The 16554-nt window shown below is 36.4% G+C and overlaps 1 long non-coding RNA gene across 1 annotated transcript in view; it reads right to left on the bottom strand.

Annotated features, from left to right (window-relative positions):
* Positions 1-1066: 1066 nt before the first annotated feature.
* Positions 1067-16554, bottom strand: part of LOC141521472 (uncharacterized) — a 97576-nt gene continuing 82088 nt past the window's right edge. Inside the window, exon 3 of the long non-coding RNA XR_012477949.1 lies at positions 1067-1168. This is a non-coding gene — a long non-coding RNA (uncharacterized LOC141521472). The remainder of the gene's footprint in view (positions 1169-16554) is intronic.

Below are 16554 nucleotides of genomic sequence, written 5' to 3'. Positions count from 1 at the left end.
GGGTTCAGATTGACCCTCCTTCTCCTATAATCCCAGTGGTAAAGATGACTTCATCACTCCTTCTCCTTCAGCACTTTTGCTTCTCATTTGAATACCTGTTTAGGTGACACAAAGATTCTGACTGATCTTACCCATACTTCTTAGGGGTCATAGATAATAAATAGGCACTTTGAACTCTAGCTTACACTGCTATTTGAAATCAGCCTTGAAGATATATAGAATGATGTTTGCGGATGACCCTTGTTTTTGTAACTACAAAATACTTAGGAAGCATTTAGTGCAAACCTCTTATTTTTACCAATCTAGACACTGGGATCCTTTCCTGAATTCATAAGGTAACAATTAGCTTGGGGAAGAGTACCCAATGTCAGGACAATTTATGGTGAAAATTTTCTGGGCTATCCCATAGCTAAAGTAGACATAGTTTAGTGAAGGTAGCACTGATCTTTGAACTTGAAAGAACTAGTTATATATACTTCTTGCCTCTGTCACAGGTAGAAATTAATCTGTATTATCTTGGATAGTCACTTAACCTGGGTCTCAGTTTTATCATTTGTAAAATGACAGAGTTGGACTAGATGACCCTAAGAGCTATTGTAGCTCTAGACCTATGCTCTTATAATCCTACCCATGCCAAAGACAGATAGGACCAAAAATGGCTTGTGGGATATCACGAACATGTTTACTGGTGCTATTACTCTACCTAATGAATGCCTATGATTCGTTGATCAGCTGGGTTCAAATCCCACATCAGACACTTAAAGTTGTGAAACTGGGAAAGTCTTTTCATCCTTTCTGGGCCTTAGTTTCTTCATAGGTCAAATGAGGTGGTTGGACTCCATGGTCTCTAAGATCTTTTCCAACTTTAAATGTATGATTTTATGATTTTTTTTTGCCTTTTTAACATAGTTTAAGATCTGGAGATATCTCAGTATTCCCAAAGAAGATTTTTAAAATTATGTTTTCATCCTCTGCATTGAAAAAAGCCTATTTGAGGGTGCCAGGATGCCAGCATGCATCAGCTAGTGCAGGAAAAGCCACATCGACAGGAAATTACCTTAATAGGGTGAAAATTAAGAGACAACCAACGGTACAGCCAGTTTCCAGGATACAGGCGGTGTTTTCACGCCCTGGCAATTATTCTCTTTGAATCAATTTGGTGGTCTTTCTGAAAAAAAAAAATAGAAAGAGGGAGACTGGAAACTAAGGAAAAAACCCAGAATAAAGGCTTAGAACATATTTAATTTTATCTTAATGAGGAAGTCATTACTCTTGCCAATAGTGAATAGAAAATGAATATAACCAGGAACTTTTTCATGGCTTTTTGTGTTGTTTGGTGCAAATCAAATGATTATGAATTTCTAGATTGTAAGGTTTTGTACCAAATTAAGGGGCAGACAGAAGTCTGAATGTTTGGATCCCTTTAAATTAAAGTCTCAAATCCTAATGACAAATACATGATCAGGATCAAAAATGTGTCAGATGTACCTGATGCATAGAATCAATCAAGTAATCATTTATCAAATTTATCAATTTTATTTACTTATCATTTTATCAAATTCTTAGAATGTATCAGTAACTATGCTGAGGATAAAAACAGAAAGAAGTAAGTTAGACCTCTTCTTAAGATGCTTGCAAAGAATAGAGTTCCACTGACTATGGTATAGTAGGAGGATTGTGTGATAGGATTTTATAGGGATAACTAGGAACCTTTTTACATAACATAGAGAAGGGAGTTTTTCCCAACCAGCCTGTTTACAATGGAGATGGCATTTGCCTGTATTGGAATGAGATCTGCTCATTTCTAGCCTTGACAATTTCCCCTTTAAATGACTCCACCAAGACCACCCATAATGGTTCTGTTATCAATCACTCAATCAACATATATTTATTAAGAGCCTTATGACTGAATAGGGTAGTGACATGGTTAGATTTGGGTTTATGGAAAAATATGCAGCAACATGGAGGAAAGAATGAGTTGGAGATCAAGTAGGAGGTTGATGCAGTAATATGGGGATAAAGTTAGAAGAGTCTGAATTTAAGTGGCGAACATGAATGTAAGTTCTTTGAGTGGTTTCTAGTTCTTTTAAAGAGTCAAATACATGGGCAGCTAGGTGGTACAGTGGATAGAGTCTTGGTCCCAGAGTCAGGAAGACCTGAGTTCAAATCCAGCCTCAGATACTAATAATTACCTAGCTGTGTGACCTTGGGCAAGTCATTTAACTCCATTTCTTTGCAAAAATAAAAAAAAGATTCAAGTACTATATCTTTTAAAAGGCTTATCTGATTCCCTCATGTATTAGAGTCACTTGACCTCTGAAATCCCTATTTTTTATATTGAATCTATCCTGTATTTACCTACTTATCAAAATGTTGCACCCTCTAGAAGAATGCAAATTCCTTGAGGGCAAGGACTATTTCCATTCTGACTTTTTATTATTAGCTGACTGAATCTCACATAGTAGGTGCATAGTTTGTTGATTTACTGAGTGGACTGCGAGATCCAGAACTCATTTATTTAAAGCAATATTATAGTTCATCTGCCCAGGGCTCTGATTTTTTCTGAACCATGTTTGCTTATCATTTTCCCTATAAAGTGGATTAATTTATAAAAGACAGAAGCTAGATAGAGCAAAATAGAGAGTAATCCCTGCCTCCTGTTAGCATGCATCATCATCCTATGCAAGAGGACTATAACTTTCACTTTCTTCTACACCACAATCAGTGGGACTCTATTCTTTGCAAACATCTTAAGAAGAGGTCTGACTTCCTTCTTTCTATTTGTATCCCCAGCATAGTTGCTGATACATGCTAAGCATTTAACAAATTGATAAATAAAATACTATAAGATACCTGTATCTTGGGGAAAACAAACAAACTAAACCAACCAAATAAGCTAAAAAGCAAAAAACAAAGCAAAAGAAAACAAAAAACAAAACCAACCAAACTAAAGTAAAATAAAAAACAACCTCCAAACAAAGCAACATTTAAAAAATGTTCTAAATCACAAGCTTCAGGAAATTTGGAGCTTTTTAATGAAACTTTCTTGATATTGTTCTTAATCCATTGCTACTCTTCTGTGTTTGCTCTTTTGCATATGTGTTCCTTTTTGATTCTGTCTACACATCTGAGTTCGAGTTTCATAAGTAGCCTCTTTCAAGCCTTTTGCTGTTCAGTCTTTTCAGTTGTGTCCAATTCTTCATTGTGTCATTTGGGATTTTCTTATCTGAGATCCTGAACTGGTTTTACCATTTCCTTTTCCAGCTCATTTTACAGTTGATGAAACTGAGACAAATAGAATTAAGTAACTTACCCAGGGATTCATAACTACTATGTGTGTGACTGGAACTTAAGAAGAGCAATCTTCCTGAATCCAGGCCGAGCACTCTATCTACCACACCTAGCTGTCCTGCCTTAAATATATACATACAAACATATGCATCTCTCTCTCTCTCTCTTCCCTATGTCAATCAGTCTAGGGAGAGTATAGGAGTTATTTGACTAAAGGTCATAGAATCTGATTTAGAGCTATAAGAGATCTCTAGAACTGCTTGCTCATTTTACCTAGAAAGAAACTGAAGAATAAAAAGGTTAAAAACTATTACAGGTCACAAAGGATGAAAGTAGTTGTGTTGAGTTTGGAACCCATATTTTATGGTTCTCTAATCAGTGATCTTTCCAGGATACCAGGATACCATGCCTGGGGACCAACCCTTATGAAGTAATTAAATATTCTTTATCAGTATTCATTTGTTCATTAAATATCTATTATGTGCAAGGATTGTTCTTGGATCGGAGTCAAGAAGACCTGAGCTCAAGCCTGGCATCTGACCTATACCAACCTCATAATCTTCATCAAGTTGATGAATCTCTCACTGCCCCAAGAAAACTCTAGACCATGAACTGCAATGTTTGTCTATTTGCATCCACAGAAGGAGGTTCCTTTCTTAGAGTTCCATATAGGATCAAAAAGGGAAAATGATAGATAAGAAAGTCTTAGAGAGGAAATGGACTTACCTAGGAGAAAGGGAGAAATTTGAACCCAGGTCTTCTAAAGTCCTCTAATTAGGTTTTTCCAGAGGGCAAACCTGGTATATTTGACTAAATGTGAACTGTTTGAAAATTTACTTCAATAAAGCTCTATTATGTTATTAAAATGATTGGCATGAAATTCCTGTTCATATGATATTTAGTGGGAACACCCCACAAAAATGAGAATGAACTCTGATGTATTTTAATGAGTGAGTGAAAAGAAAACAGGGACTCAATTCATGTTCCATCAAGTGACTGGGCTTGAGTGGGAAAATCAGATACAGTCTACACTTGTACAAATTAAAGCTATACCTGGAAGTAGGTATTAGGCTTCAGGAATGGGATTGTTGTTAGGTGTTCGAGCGCACACTACTTTCTATTTGAGCAGCACTGGGTGATGACAATGGAAGCCAAAAGGAAAAAAAAATAAGAACAAATTATTACCATGTGTTAAAAAAAACCTGCTGTAATACAATATCACTGGGGTAGCCTGGGACTCTATGATTCTTTGAATTGTACTGATGCTTTGAAGGATAGCTTCACAATATGGATTGGGCAGTGTAATCAGAGAGGAGAACCTAGTACTTATAATCAGGAGATTTCAAGCTCTGATATTTACTAATGGTGTCATCTTGTAAAATTCATTTTATTTCCTTAAGACTCAATTTACTTACCTATAAAAGGAAACTATCCAGTAGATCATGTCTAAGGTCCTTTCTAGCTCTAATATTCTGAGTCAGAAAGAAACAGTAAAAAGAACCCCATACAGGAATAATCAATGAATTCCTCCCATAAGACCTGACTTGTTATCATAGGTTTTCACCTTTCATAGATTATATTGCTTTGGTCATGACTTCCAACAAAAATAATTAAAATATCAGTGATTCTCACAGTTGGAAGGAACATTGGTAGCTATCAAATGCATACTATCAACTGATAATGCTTTTTATAAAATACCTGTCAAGTGGTCATTTGATCTTTGATGGAAGACTTCCAGTGGAGGTAAGGGAACTTATTATCTCCCCTGGAAGTCCATTCTACATTTGGACAGCCCTAATTATAAGGAAAATTTTCCTTAGTATGTAGAGAAATAATTGACACAATAAATTCTTATTGATTGACTTATCAAAATTAATATTGATCCTTTATGATTTCTACCCACTGTTCCATGTTCTCCTAATTTCTCTTTCATATGACAATCTGTCAAATATTTGCAAAGAGCTATCATGTACTCCCTGTTTTCTCTTCTCCAGGCTAAAAATCCTTGATGTAATAAAGCAATAATAATAGCATACTACTCTAGATTCAATGAAAATTCAATTCAGTTAACATATTGGGTATCTATTATGTATCTAGGCAGTCCTAGAAATGGAGGAAAAAAGCCATGTAAAATATGCTCCTTTCTCTAAAGGAATTTTGTTTTTGTTCAGTTGTTTCAGTTGTATCTGGCTCTTCACTTCTCCAATTCGGTTATTTATTTATTCACTCATAATTTATTTATTTTGCAAAGATATTGGGGTGGTTTGCCATTTCCTTCTCCACCCTCATTTTACAAATGAGGAAACTGAGGCAAACAGAAGTTAAGTAACCTTTCCAGGGTCACATCAATAGTGAGTATCTGATGCCAAATTGGAAATCATCAAAATGAATCTTCGGCACTTCAGGCCTAACACTACGTACTCTACCACCTCTTCCCATTTATCACTAGGGGAGGTACACAAATAACTACCTTTCAAAGAAGAAGGGAAATGACATAAAATAGATATAAATTTAGATTCAGATTGGCTTAGGAAGTCAGAGAAAGGAAGTAGAAGACTAGAGGAGGAGGGCAGAGAATATGGAAAAATGCTCTATATAGGAGCATTTAAGTTGCCTCTTCAAGATGATTAAGATTTTAATATGTGAATATAACCCCATTGTCACTCTTGAAAGGTGGGGGAGAGATAATTAAAAAAAAGAAAAATTAATAGTGAGGCTATAAAAGCCAACATGGAAAAAGTATTATGAATTGGAATAAGAAATTCAAAGGTATTGATAAACCTCATCATTGTAAATCAATGGCACAGTGCTGGACTTGGAAAAAAATAATCTTAAGTTCAGTTATTAACTCTGACACTTAATAACTGTGTAATTATTGGCAGTCTTTTTTCTGAGCAGACTAGGAATTTGTAGTGTGGGCATTTCCTGATGACCATTGGGAATTCTGGAGTCCCTCAGGAAAGAGCTATGCCCCATGAATGTACTAGAGAGCTAACTCTCAAATCTTAGGGCAGTGGTTTAAGTTGATTACCACTTGGTAGGCAATTCAGATAGTACATTCAGTTAACTAAACTCCCTTGCTGGATAATTAATGCAGTGACACACTGTCTTCTTATATGTAGGAAAATAGAGACTGAGCCACAAGCAAATGGCTCCATTTGATAACTCTCACTCCCATTAAAATTCTCATTTCTGTTCTGCTTTTGTGTAACCCCAAAGGAAAACATATTTACATTATAGATTTGGCACATTTAGTTCAAGAAAGAAAAAGTTAACAGGATAGAGAGACTCCTTAAACAGCTGTTCGATGCTCAGCTAAAAGATTAACCATCTGCAAGCATAGTATCAGCTGCTTCATTAATGACTTGAGTTCCCACATTTATTCTTCCTGAGGGAACAATAGTAATAGCTGGATCAATAGTAATAGCTGACCTTAAAGAGTCATGCAAATATAAGTTATTACTATTGTTATAACTCATCAAGTAATTGCTATTGAATGACTGTATGTTAAATTGTTTAGATGTGATGCACCATATCATGTTATATGTATGTTCTTAAAGGGAGCATTCAAGTTATGATTAAAGGGCTAAAGAATTAGTCCATAGCTTCTGAGGATAAAGTTTCTTATTCCTCCTTTGCTCCTATATTATGACAATGTTTCTGTTATAAACTTGCCAAGAGCACCTGTGAAAAAACTACTTGGAGGGGTTATTGGTCAAGAGCTCACATTTACATAGAGCTTTAGGGTTTACTTACATTATGTATTTTGTTCCTCACAACAATCACGGGAGGAAGATTACATATTGCTATCACTGTTATATATACATATATATCTATCTATATCTATATCTATATCTATATCTATATCTATATGGAGAAACTGGCTCATGCCAGTTAGTCGCTTATGCAAAGTCAAATAACTAGTAAGGTATAGGGCTGGGATTTGAATACAGTTCTATTTCCCTCACCCTTTTCTTTTGCTCTTAATACAAACTCTGTGAATTCCAACGACTTTTTGTAGGATAAAATATAACCTCTTTTTATTTTCTATTGGTTATCTAAAGTTCTTTACAACCTGATCTCTACAAACTCTATGGTCTAGTCATATTGGCCTACTTGTTCCTTACATATGATGCTCCATCTTCCATCTGTGTTGGCTAACCACCATTCCTGGAAGGCTCTCCCTCCCAATCACTACCTATTAGAGTCACTGTTTCCTTCAGTATTTAATTCAAACACCACCAAACACCAAATACCATCAAATACCAAAAGTAGGAGACTTTTCCCATTGCCCTTAGCTACTAGTACTTTCCTTTCTAAGGTTCCTTTCTCTCTGCTAGGTATATGTAGATGCATATATTTTTTTTAATGTATCAGCTTCCCAATGGAAAGTAAATTGCTTGAAGGGAATATTTACTTTTACTTTTTATCCCTAGAGTTTTGCACAGTACTTAGTTCAAAGTGAATGCTTATTAAATGCTTGATGATTCATTCATTCATTGATTCTGACACCAGATCCATGTGTATACTACCATCCATGATTCCTAGTCATGTACCTAGTCCTAGTACTGTAGTCATTTCATTATTGGGTGGAAGTCCTTATGGGGACCAAAGGAGTTGGATAACCTACCCAAACTCACATGGGGTATAAGTCTCAAAGCTGGGATTTGAACCCAGGTTCTCTGACTCCAGGGAATAACACTCCACTGTACCATGCTGAAACACTGGACAGACCACTGATTTTGGAGTCAGGAGGACAGGAATTCTAATCCAGTCTCAGACACTTAATTATTAGCTCTGTATGACCAATTGCCTTGCTTCCAGGTTCATCTCCAGTCGTCCTAATTCATATCTGGCCATTGGAATGAGATCACTCTGGAGGAGAAAGTGAGGCTGGTGACTTAGCACAGCACCCCCTTCCTCAAATCCAATTCACATGCTTGTCATGGCACCATCTCCCTGATTTCATGGTCTTCTTTGAGGATGAATGACAAACATCACTGGAAACCCTCATGAGTCTTGGTTCATTTAAGCCATTATAAATAGACAGTCATTAAAAATATAAGGTTAGGGGCAGCTAGATGGTACAATGGATAGAGCACTGCCATAGAGTCAGGATGGATTTAAGTTCAAATCCAGCCTCAGACACTTAATAATTATCTAGCTGTGTGACTTTGGGCAAGTTACTTAACCCCATTGCTTTGCAAATACAAACAAACAAAAAAATGCAAGGTAGCTGTAGCCAGACCTGGATTCAAATCCTACTTTTGAAATTTACTAGCTATCTTACCATAAGTAAGTCACTGAAACTCTCTGAACCTGTTTCCAGATCTATCAAATCATTACTTTAAGGTATCATTGTAAAGAACAAACAAGACCAAGTAAGAAAATGGCTTTGTAAATCTTCACATGATATATAGGAATTGCCTCTTCCTGGCTTTATCATAATCCAATTCAGTATAGTCTTATTGTTAAAAGAATCAATATTTACTGTAGCAACAATACCTAGGTTTGATATTTGATCAGAAGATGGGTTTCACATTTTCCTCAAATATGGTTAGTAAAAAATGATTGACACTTATCTTGTTCTTACTATATAGACAATAGAAATGATGGGGATGATAATGAAACATACTTATTTGTTGTTTTGTTTTGTTTTTGCAAGGCAATGGGATTAAGTGACTTGCCCAAGGTCACATAGCTAGGCAATTATTAAATGTATGAGGCCAGATTTGAATTCAGGTCCTCCTGACTCCAGGACCAGTACTTTATCCACTGTACCACCCTAAAACATATTTATTTGAATGGAATTAATACATTTTATATGGTGCTTTAGGCCCTGCAATGTCTTTACAGTAGTTATATTAGTAGATCTTCACAACCTTCTAGTGAGATAGGTGATATAATTAATCTCATTTTACCGTAAAGGTAATGGAAACTCAGAGAACTTCATTGACTTATCTATGATTTATCCACAATCACCTTTGAACTCAGATATTTCTGATTCCAAGATTATCATTTTTTAAACCACTCTAATATTTATTTTAAAAACTCTTTGATAGTAACTATATTTTATGTGATAATTTTATATATTTATTTTTCTGTGTATAGGTCTATTGCATCTAAGAGATAACATTTTAAAAATAAGACCTATATTTAATTCATTTTAATTTATTAATGTCTGACTGTGTCTCAGTTGCTGTATTAGCCCTTATACAAGAGTGAAAAGAGCACAAGATTTGAGGTCAGCAGGGATCTACATTTAAAGTTTGCTTACATTTTGTGATCACAGATTAGTCCTAGGATTGTAGTCCTAGAGTGGGAAATGACTTTAAGAAGAGAAATGGTATGCTGGAAAAGAGGCCTGGATTGGAAAACCTTCTCACCTTGTGCATTTTCATTGATTGCCCCTCATTAGATAGATGAGGAAATGTAGGCCCAGCCACCAAAGTTAGTGCCAGAGGGAGCATTTGAACTCAGGTCTTTGGATACAAGCATCTTTCCTTTGTATCTTGCTTCTTCACATTTAACTTCCCTGGGTCTCAGTTATCTCATATGTGAAAAAGAATTAATAATACATGTAACATTCCCCTTGCAAGGTTATTTTGAAGATCAAATGAAAAAATACAGGTAAAACACTTTACAAACCTTAAAAGCTATGTAAATGGCAGCTATTGTTATTACTAAATACTCAACTTGGCAAAGCACTCAATACACACAGAGGATAAGATTTACCTTAAATATTTGATCACATTAGATTCTCACAGAAACTCTGTGTGGTAGGCATTAGATCTATTTTTTTTTTTTTAGATTTTGCAAGGCAGTAGGGTTAAGTGGCTTGCCCAAGGCCACACAGCTAGGTAATTATTAAGTGTCTGAGGTCAGATTTGAACTCAGGTACTCCTGACTCCAAGGCCAGTTCTCTATCCACTGCACCACCTAGCCGCCTCACATTAGATCTATTTTTATCCCTATTTTCAGATGAGGAGATTGAAGTTCACAGAAATGAATCGACTTATTCCCTGTCACATAACTTGTATGTGATAAAGCTGGATTTTGAATCTCCATGATTTTTGATTCTGATTGTGCTGCTTTCCCCTCTGTACCATATTGGAAAAAAATATTTTGCTCTCCAGTAAAACAGGGTACCCTGTATGACATTAAGAATTTGGACTTTCTCCACAGTCTAACTCCTGGGTCAGGTTAAAATTTCATTAGCATTAAGTCTACAAACAAAAACAACCTAAACTGCTTGCTTGATTATCCTTGGCTTTTCCCCTTCTATTGCCTTCTGTTCCTTAACTAGACATTGGCTAGACATCTTCCTTAGTTTACTAGCCTAGGTCATAATAGAAGCAGAAATTGTAAGGTCCCACTCCCCTCCAATATGTCACTGAAGTTTTTCTTCATCCAACTTCTGGGCCTTCTCTGGTCTCCATTCACATTTTCTGCCAGCTGGTCTATTTCACTATTGTTTTGTCTCTTGTCAGTCAACTGTTGGATGATGGCAAAATTAACATTCCCAAAGCCTACACTTGGATCGTACACACACAAGTGATCTCTTCTTTAAAACTCAAAGGGAAACAAGTATGACAAATGTTCAAGAAATTCCTCTAATGCTTAAGAGAGTTTTTACTGAAGACAAAGAAGTCATTTGTCTTGAAATTTTTCCTTCTTCTATCTTCTGTATCTTAATGTTTCTCTTTCCCATTTTTTTTATTGTATTCCTTGATGACAAGGTGGCATGTCTCCTTCTCAAGGGTCACCAACCTACTCCTCATGTATTGGATTCAATCCCCTGACTTTTTTTTGTTCCCTACTAATCATCTTTATTCTCTTTCTGATCTTTGATCTTCACCTACATATTGACATCATTCCTGAGGTCAAAAAACATGTACAGGTATCCCCCATCCTTAAAAAAATTTACTTGACCCTGTTATTCCCTCTAGTCTTATCTCTTCCCTCCATATTTATGCCAAAATTCCTAGAAAATTGTTTATATGTGTCCCCATTTTCTTTCTTCTCACTCATTTCTTAATCCCTGACAATCTACTTCTCTCTTGGATACTACTTATTAACTCTCTGCTACCTCTAGATCTCCTCTGCTGCATCATCATCTATATACTATCCTTAAGTGTGGTTTTGGGGCAGCTGGGTGGCACAGTGGATAGAGTATTAGGAAGAGTCAAACCCTCTTTTTGCCCCTCATCTGACCTATAGCAATAATCTTCTAAATGATAGCTTTGCCTCAAGTCTTTCTCCACTCCAATGCTTATCTTTACCATTTCTCTTAGAATTCCTTGCTCCTTTTGAATCTTAGCACAAATGCTATCTCATGCATGACATAAAGAAGAAAACAGGATCTGGAGTAGGGAGAAGACATTTTGGGTCCTGAATCTACCAACTACTAATTATGAGATCTTGAGAAAAATTATTTAACTTCTTGGTTCTCAATTCCCCATTTGTATAATGAGTAGATTGGATTAGATGCTTTCAATGGCATTTTCCAGCTCTAACAATATGTGATTCTTCCAGGACTTGGTGGAAACATCATTAGATAGGTCCTCCCCATCCAATCTGTGACCATACTCTACTGGCTCACTCTGGCACCACCTTTGACAGTCCCTTTGTCAGTCTTCCCTTCTCTCCAACCCTTGAGGGGATGAAAACACCTGAGGCAGGGAGGTGTCAAAGGAACAATTGAGTCAGGAATAGGAGTGGACTGTTTTTTGACCCTTCAGTTAGTTGTCTTTCAGATGTGAAGAGGATTACACCAAACAAATTGTTGTGCAGAAACATCCTTCTCATGTGTTTTCCAGAACTATTTCACCCCATTGCCTGATTTGATAGAAAATTGGACTTCTGGTCATGGTCTGGATGTTGCAGGAGTCCTTGTTCTTTGAATATGATTTCTCTGATACCAGCAAGGCACCACAGTGTTCCAGCAACAGTGGGCAAAGTGCCAGTATGTGATATCTGGTGACAAAGTAGTCACCCTGGTATATCCAAGCTTGTATCTTGATGGAATAATCATCAGTATGGATTTTCCTCACATTTCAATGAGGTACTTTGGCAATCACTGGTGAAGCAGGTGAGCTTGAGAGAGGGAGCGCCAGAGAATTAGAACCTAAGGGTGATGGTGACATGTCCCCCAACAGGGGATAGTAGTAGCTATTGGAAGTTGACCTCCCTCAGTTGTTTATCTCTTTGTGTATAGTCCTGTTTACACTGTGCTCATTATTGCCCTAATAGTATGATATCATGTAGGAGGTAGCATTTAAGCTAAAATTCAAAAGGACCTGGGGATTCTAAGAGAACGGCTTTCTGTCCTCTGTTAAATTTGATGCTTTCACAATTCCTGGGGGTATTTCTAGAATTTTAGCCTTTCTTCTAACTGGTTCTCTTTCCCCTGTTCCTTTGAAAGTGACTATATTCTTTCTACCAAGGCATGAATATAATTGTAATCCTTCTTTTCTAAGCAATTTGCTCAAGAAACCTATTGTCCTTTTTTCCACTACTGTAATACCATTTTCTTTTCATAAATCACCTCATTAAATATTTAGAGAGAAAAATCATTCCTTGCATTTTATCCAAGGAATATTTATATCTCTTTAAATGGTTCACAATTTTCTAAAATTGCTCCTTTTCAGAAAACTTCACATTGATTTTTAGTACTTTATTATTGCACAGAGCACTAATGTAGTATGGTAAATGGAAAGATGCTCTCTGATATCTGAGTTCCACCAGTGATACCAGGTTGTGTGATCCTGGATTAGTCATTGAAGCTCTCAGTCCTCTAGGCAATTCTCTAAGAATATAACTTTCAGTGACTCTTCTTCATTGGTAGAGGGAGTTTCCTTACTGAGCATTTTCTATACCAGTGTATTGAATGAAAAAGAAAAAAAAAAACCCAAAAAGAAATGAATCACTCTCCCTCCAAGTCAGGTTTATTCTATTGAAAGTCAGCCTAGTCATAAAATGTTTTCCTTCCTCTTTTCCTTCTTCCCCCACCTCTTATTTTTCTATTTAATGATTTATTTCACCTCATTCTAGTTAAATAACAGCTTGATGCCTGCCAGCTAATAAAAATTCCAGATTTAGAATTTGAACCCAGGTCATCTGACTCCAGGCCCCAAACTCTTTCTACTGTGACATATTGCTTAATAATATGCCTTGGAAGAGGGATTTTTCCATGCCAGGAGTTCCCTACACTGATGAAATCACTCATCTGAACTCCAACATCAGCGACAAAATGCTATTTTCCTTCCAAGCCTTTTGGTGATCTGTGTCAGGAGGCTCATTTTAAGTCTAAGACAGTTCTCTGGAATAAGCAGAGTCCAGGAGAAAAAAATGTGCTACCACCATTGTTTCATTTGGGAATTTCAAATCTAGGTTTTAGTGTGTTTAAATTGGACTAATTGTTACTAAAACCAAGGCTCACATTCCAGATTTCTTCATAATCTAATGGGGGTAAGACTCTCCATGTTTACTTCCTAACCTGGTCTCTCAGAGGGTAAGCTCCAGAATCCATTTTCTAACTTAGTTGTGTTTCTTTGTTGCTTCACAAAGAAGCAAGTATTCCCTGAAGTTGCTTCCTTTGTCTTTCAACTGGTTGAGAATAAAAGCAACCCCCCCCTTTTTAAAGTTTTTGCAAGGCAATGGGATTAAGTGACTTGCCCAAGGTCACACAGCTAGGTAATTATTAAGTGTCTGAGGCCTTGACTCCAGGGTCTGTGTTCTATACATTGTGCCACCTAGCTGCCCCCAACCCTTTCTTTTTTATCACCCTAACCTAAGTGCCCAATATCATTGGATATGCCAGAAGGCTTCTCCCTTTAGTTTGAAAATGGGATGTTGTCTTCCTTGCATCAAAGACAAATGGTTGTGTATATAAATGCTAACTGTGAATGACTTATAAGCTTCTTCACAGATGAGGAGACCAACTCCTAACTGAATCATAGAATGAAAGACTCAAAGCTTTTGAGATATATATAGAAAATATAGTGAATCAATTAACTGATATCTGTAAAACCCAGAGTCAAGGTTAATAGAACCAAATGAAATTTTGAAATTGAAAGAGATTGTATGCTTAGGCTAGTCCAAGCTTCCAACCAGTCTAGACAGCTGATGACACTTCCCCAGGGTACCAGTATAATAAAGACACTCCCTATTCCTCTGGTCATTGGTGAATCAATCAACCAATAAGGTAAAAACATTTATCATTTTTGAAAGTAAATATTTTATGTTTTATCAACTACATGCAATGGCAATTTTTAACAATCATTTTTTGCAATGTTTTGAGTTCTGTTTTTTTCCCCTCCCTCCCTCCCTCCCTCCCTTCTCCCCCTCTCCCTGAAAGCAAACAAACTTAAGCTATATGTGTATAACCATGATAAACATAGATCTATATTAATCAAGGTATTTAAAAAGAAAATCCAATTTATTATAAGCCCTGTTATGGACTGGTGGTTCCAAAATGAGCAAACAAAAATAGCAAAAAAAAAATATTCCCTATTCTCAAGGTACTTGAGATGCAAAATGTTCACATGAATGAATTAGAAATCACATGCAAAGTAAATACAGGAAGAACAGTAAAATGATCTGGAAAGTGATCATTGATAGCAAGGAGCTGGTAAGCCCTAGAATGAGCACTGAAAGAAACTGGGGATTTAAGGAGGCAGAGGTGAAAGGAATAGGTAGTAATTCTCCAAAAGGAAGAGATAGAAAATACAATTCCTTGATTGAAAAATAGAATGTAAGACAATTAGGATGGAGAATCAAGTGTGTGAAGGGGAGTAATATATAATGAGAGAAGGCAGCAGTCAGATTATGAAGGGATTTAAGTGCCAAATGGAGGAGCTTATATTTTGTCCTATAAGCAATACAGAGATGCTAGAACTTCTTGAACAAAAAAGTGACCTGTCAGATCTGTATCTTCAGAATATAATTTAACAGATATGTGGAGTATGGGTTGGAGGATGGAAAAATCAGAGACAGGAAACTGAGGTGTCTACTGATGTAGTCTAAGTAAGACATGATGAAGGAGTGAAACTAGGTGGTAGTTTGAACAAAATGGTATCTGTGTGAGTGAAGATCATGGGAAAGATCCTAGAGAGAGTCCAGATGTAGAATGAAAATGAATGGATAATTGAGTGGTTAGGGGGACTGAGGGAGATCAGAATTAAGGATGATTTTAAGATTGGATTTTTTCCATTTTATGTGTATCCTTGGAAACACAACTTGTTCTCACACTGATCTAATATTATCATTAATAATAATAAGATAGCAACTATATAGAGTTTAAAGGTTAGCTTTACAATAGCTTACAAACATGATCTTATTTTATCCTTACAATCACCTTGGGAGATAGGTGCTAATATAATTTCCAATTTTCAAATGAAGCTACTGGGGCAGACAGAGGTAATTTGCTTAGAGTCACAAAGCTAGTAAGTGTCGGGGCTAAATTGGGATATAGGCCTTCTTTTGTCCAAGTCCAAGATTCCATCCACTGGAATATCACTTAGTGGCTTCCCAAGTTCTCAGAGTATCCTGTTGACATATCCCATGCTTATTGTAAAATAGTTGGATGTTTTTGTCAATGTGAAGACCTTTTAGGGATATAGATAGCTATTTTATAAATGTTCATCTCAGGCACCAAATTTAGCCTAACAGGTTTTTAATTTTTTTTTAACAGTTTCTCTTCATGGCTGATTGGCTAGTTAGGAGCTCCAATCCTTGTAGGAATTCATCAATTATTGCTGCGCTGTAGATACACACCCAAATTTCTTTCAAAAGTATATACTAGATAGCCACACAAGACCCAAGCTGAATAGTCCCTTGTATTCTCCACACTTTAATCTGATTTTCAAGACCCTTTGCATTTTGATTCTACCTTACCTCTCTAATGTATCTGCCATTGTTTCTACTCATGAGCCCTCATCTCTAGTCAGTTTCTGTGAAAATGTCATGCTAAACAACACTTAGAGGTCTATATTCAAATTGGCCCTCTTTCCACCTGAAATGTTTTCCTTTTCCTTTCCCAACTATCATAACATTAAATTCCCACCTCATTTCCCAGTTACCCCATGAAGCCTTTCTTGATTGTACCAACCCAAACGACATTTTTCTCTCCTCTGCCAGATTCTTATAGTTCATATCAGTACTCTGTACTGACATTGATTGAATCACAGATTTAGATGAACTGAAAGTAAGGAAACTGAAAATAAGAATTGAAGTCCCTGTTCAACTTCTGTCTTATTCTGG

Source organism: Macrotis lagotis, chromosome 1 (genome assembly GCF_037893015.1).
Source record: "Macrotis lagotis isolate mMagLag1 chromosome 1, bilby.v1.9.chrom.fasta, whole genome shotgun sequence".
Lineage (NCBI taxonomy): Eukaryota > Metazoa > Chordata > Mammalia > Peramelemorphia > Peramelidae > Macrotis > Macrotis lagotis.
This window is presented reverse-complemented; position numbering and strand designations above follow the sequence as displayed.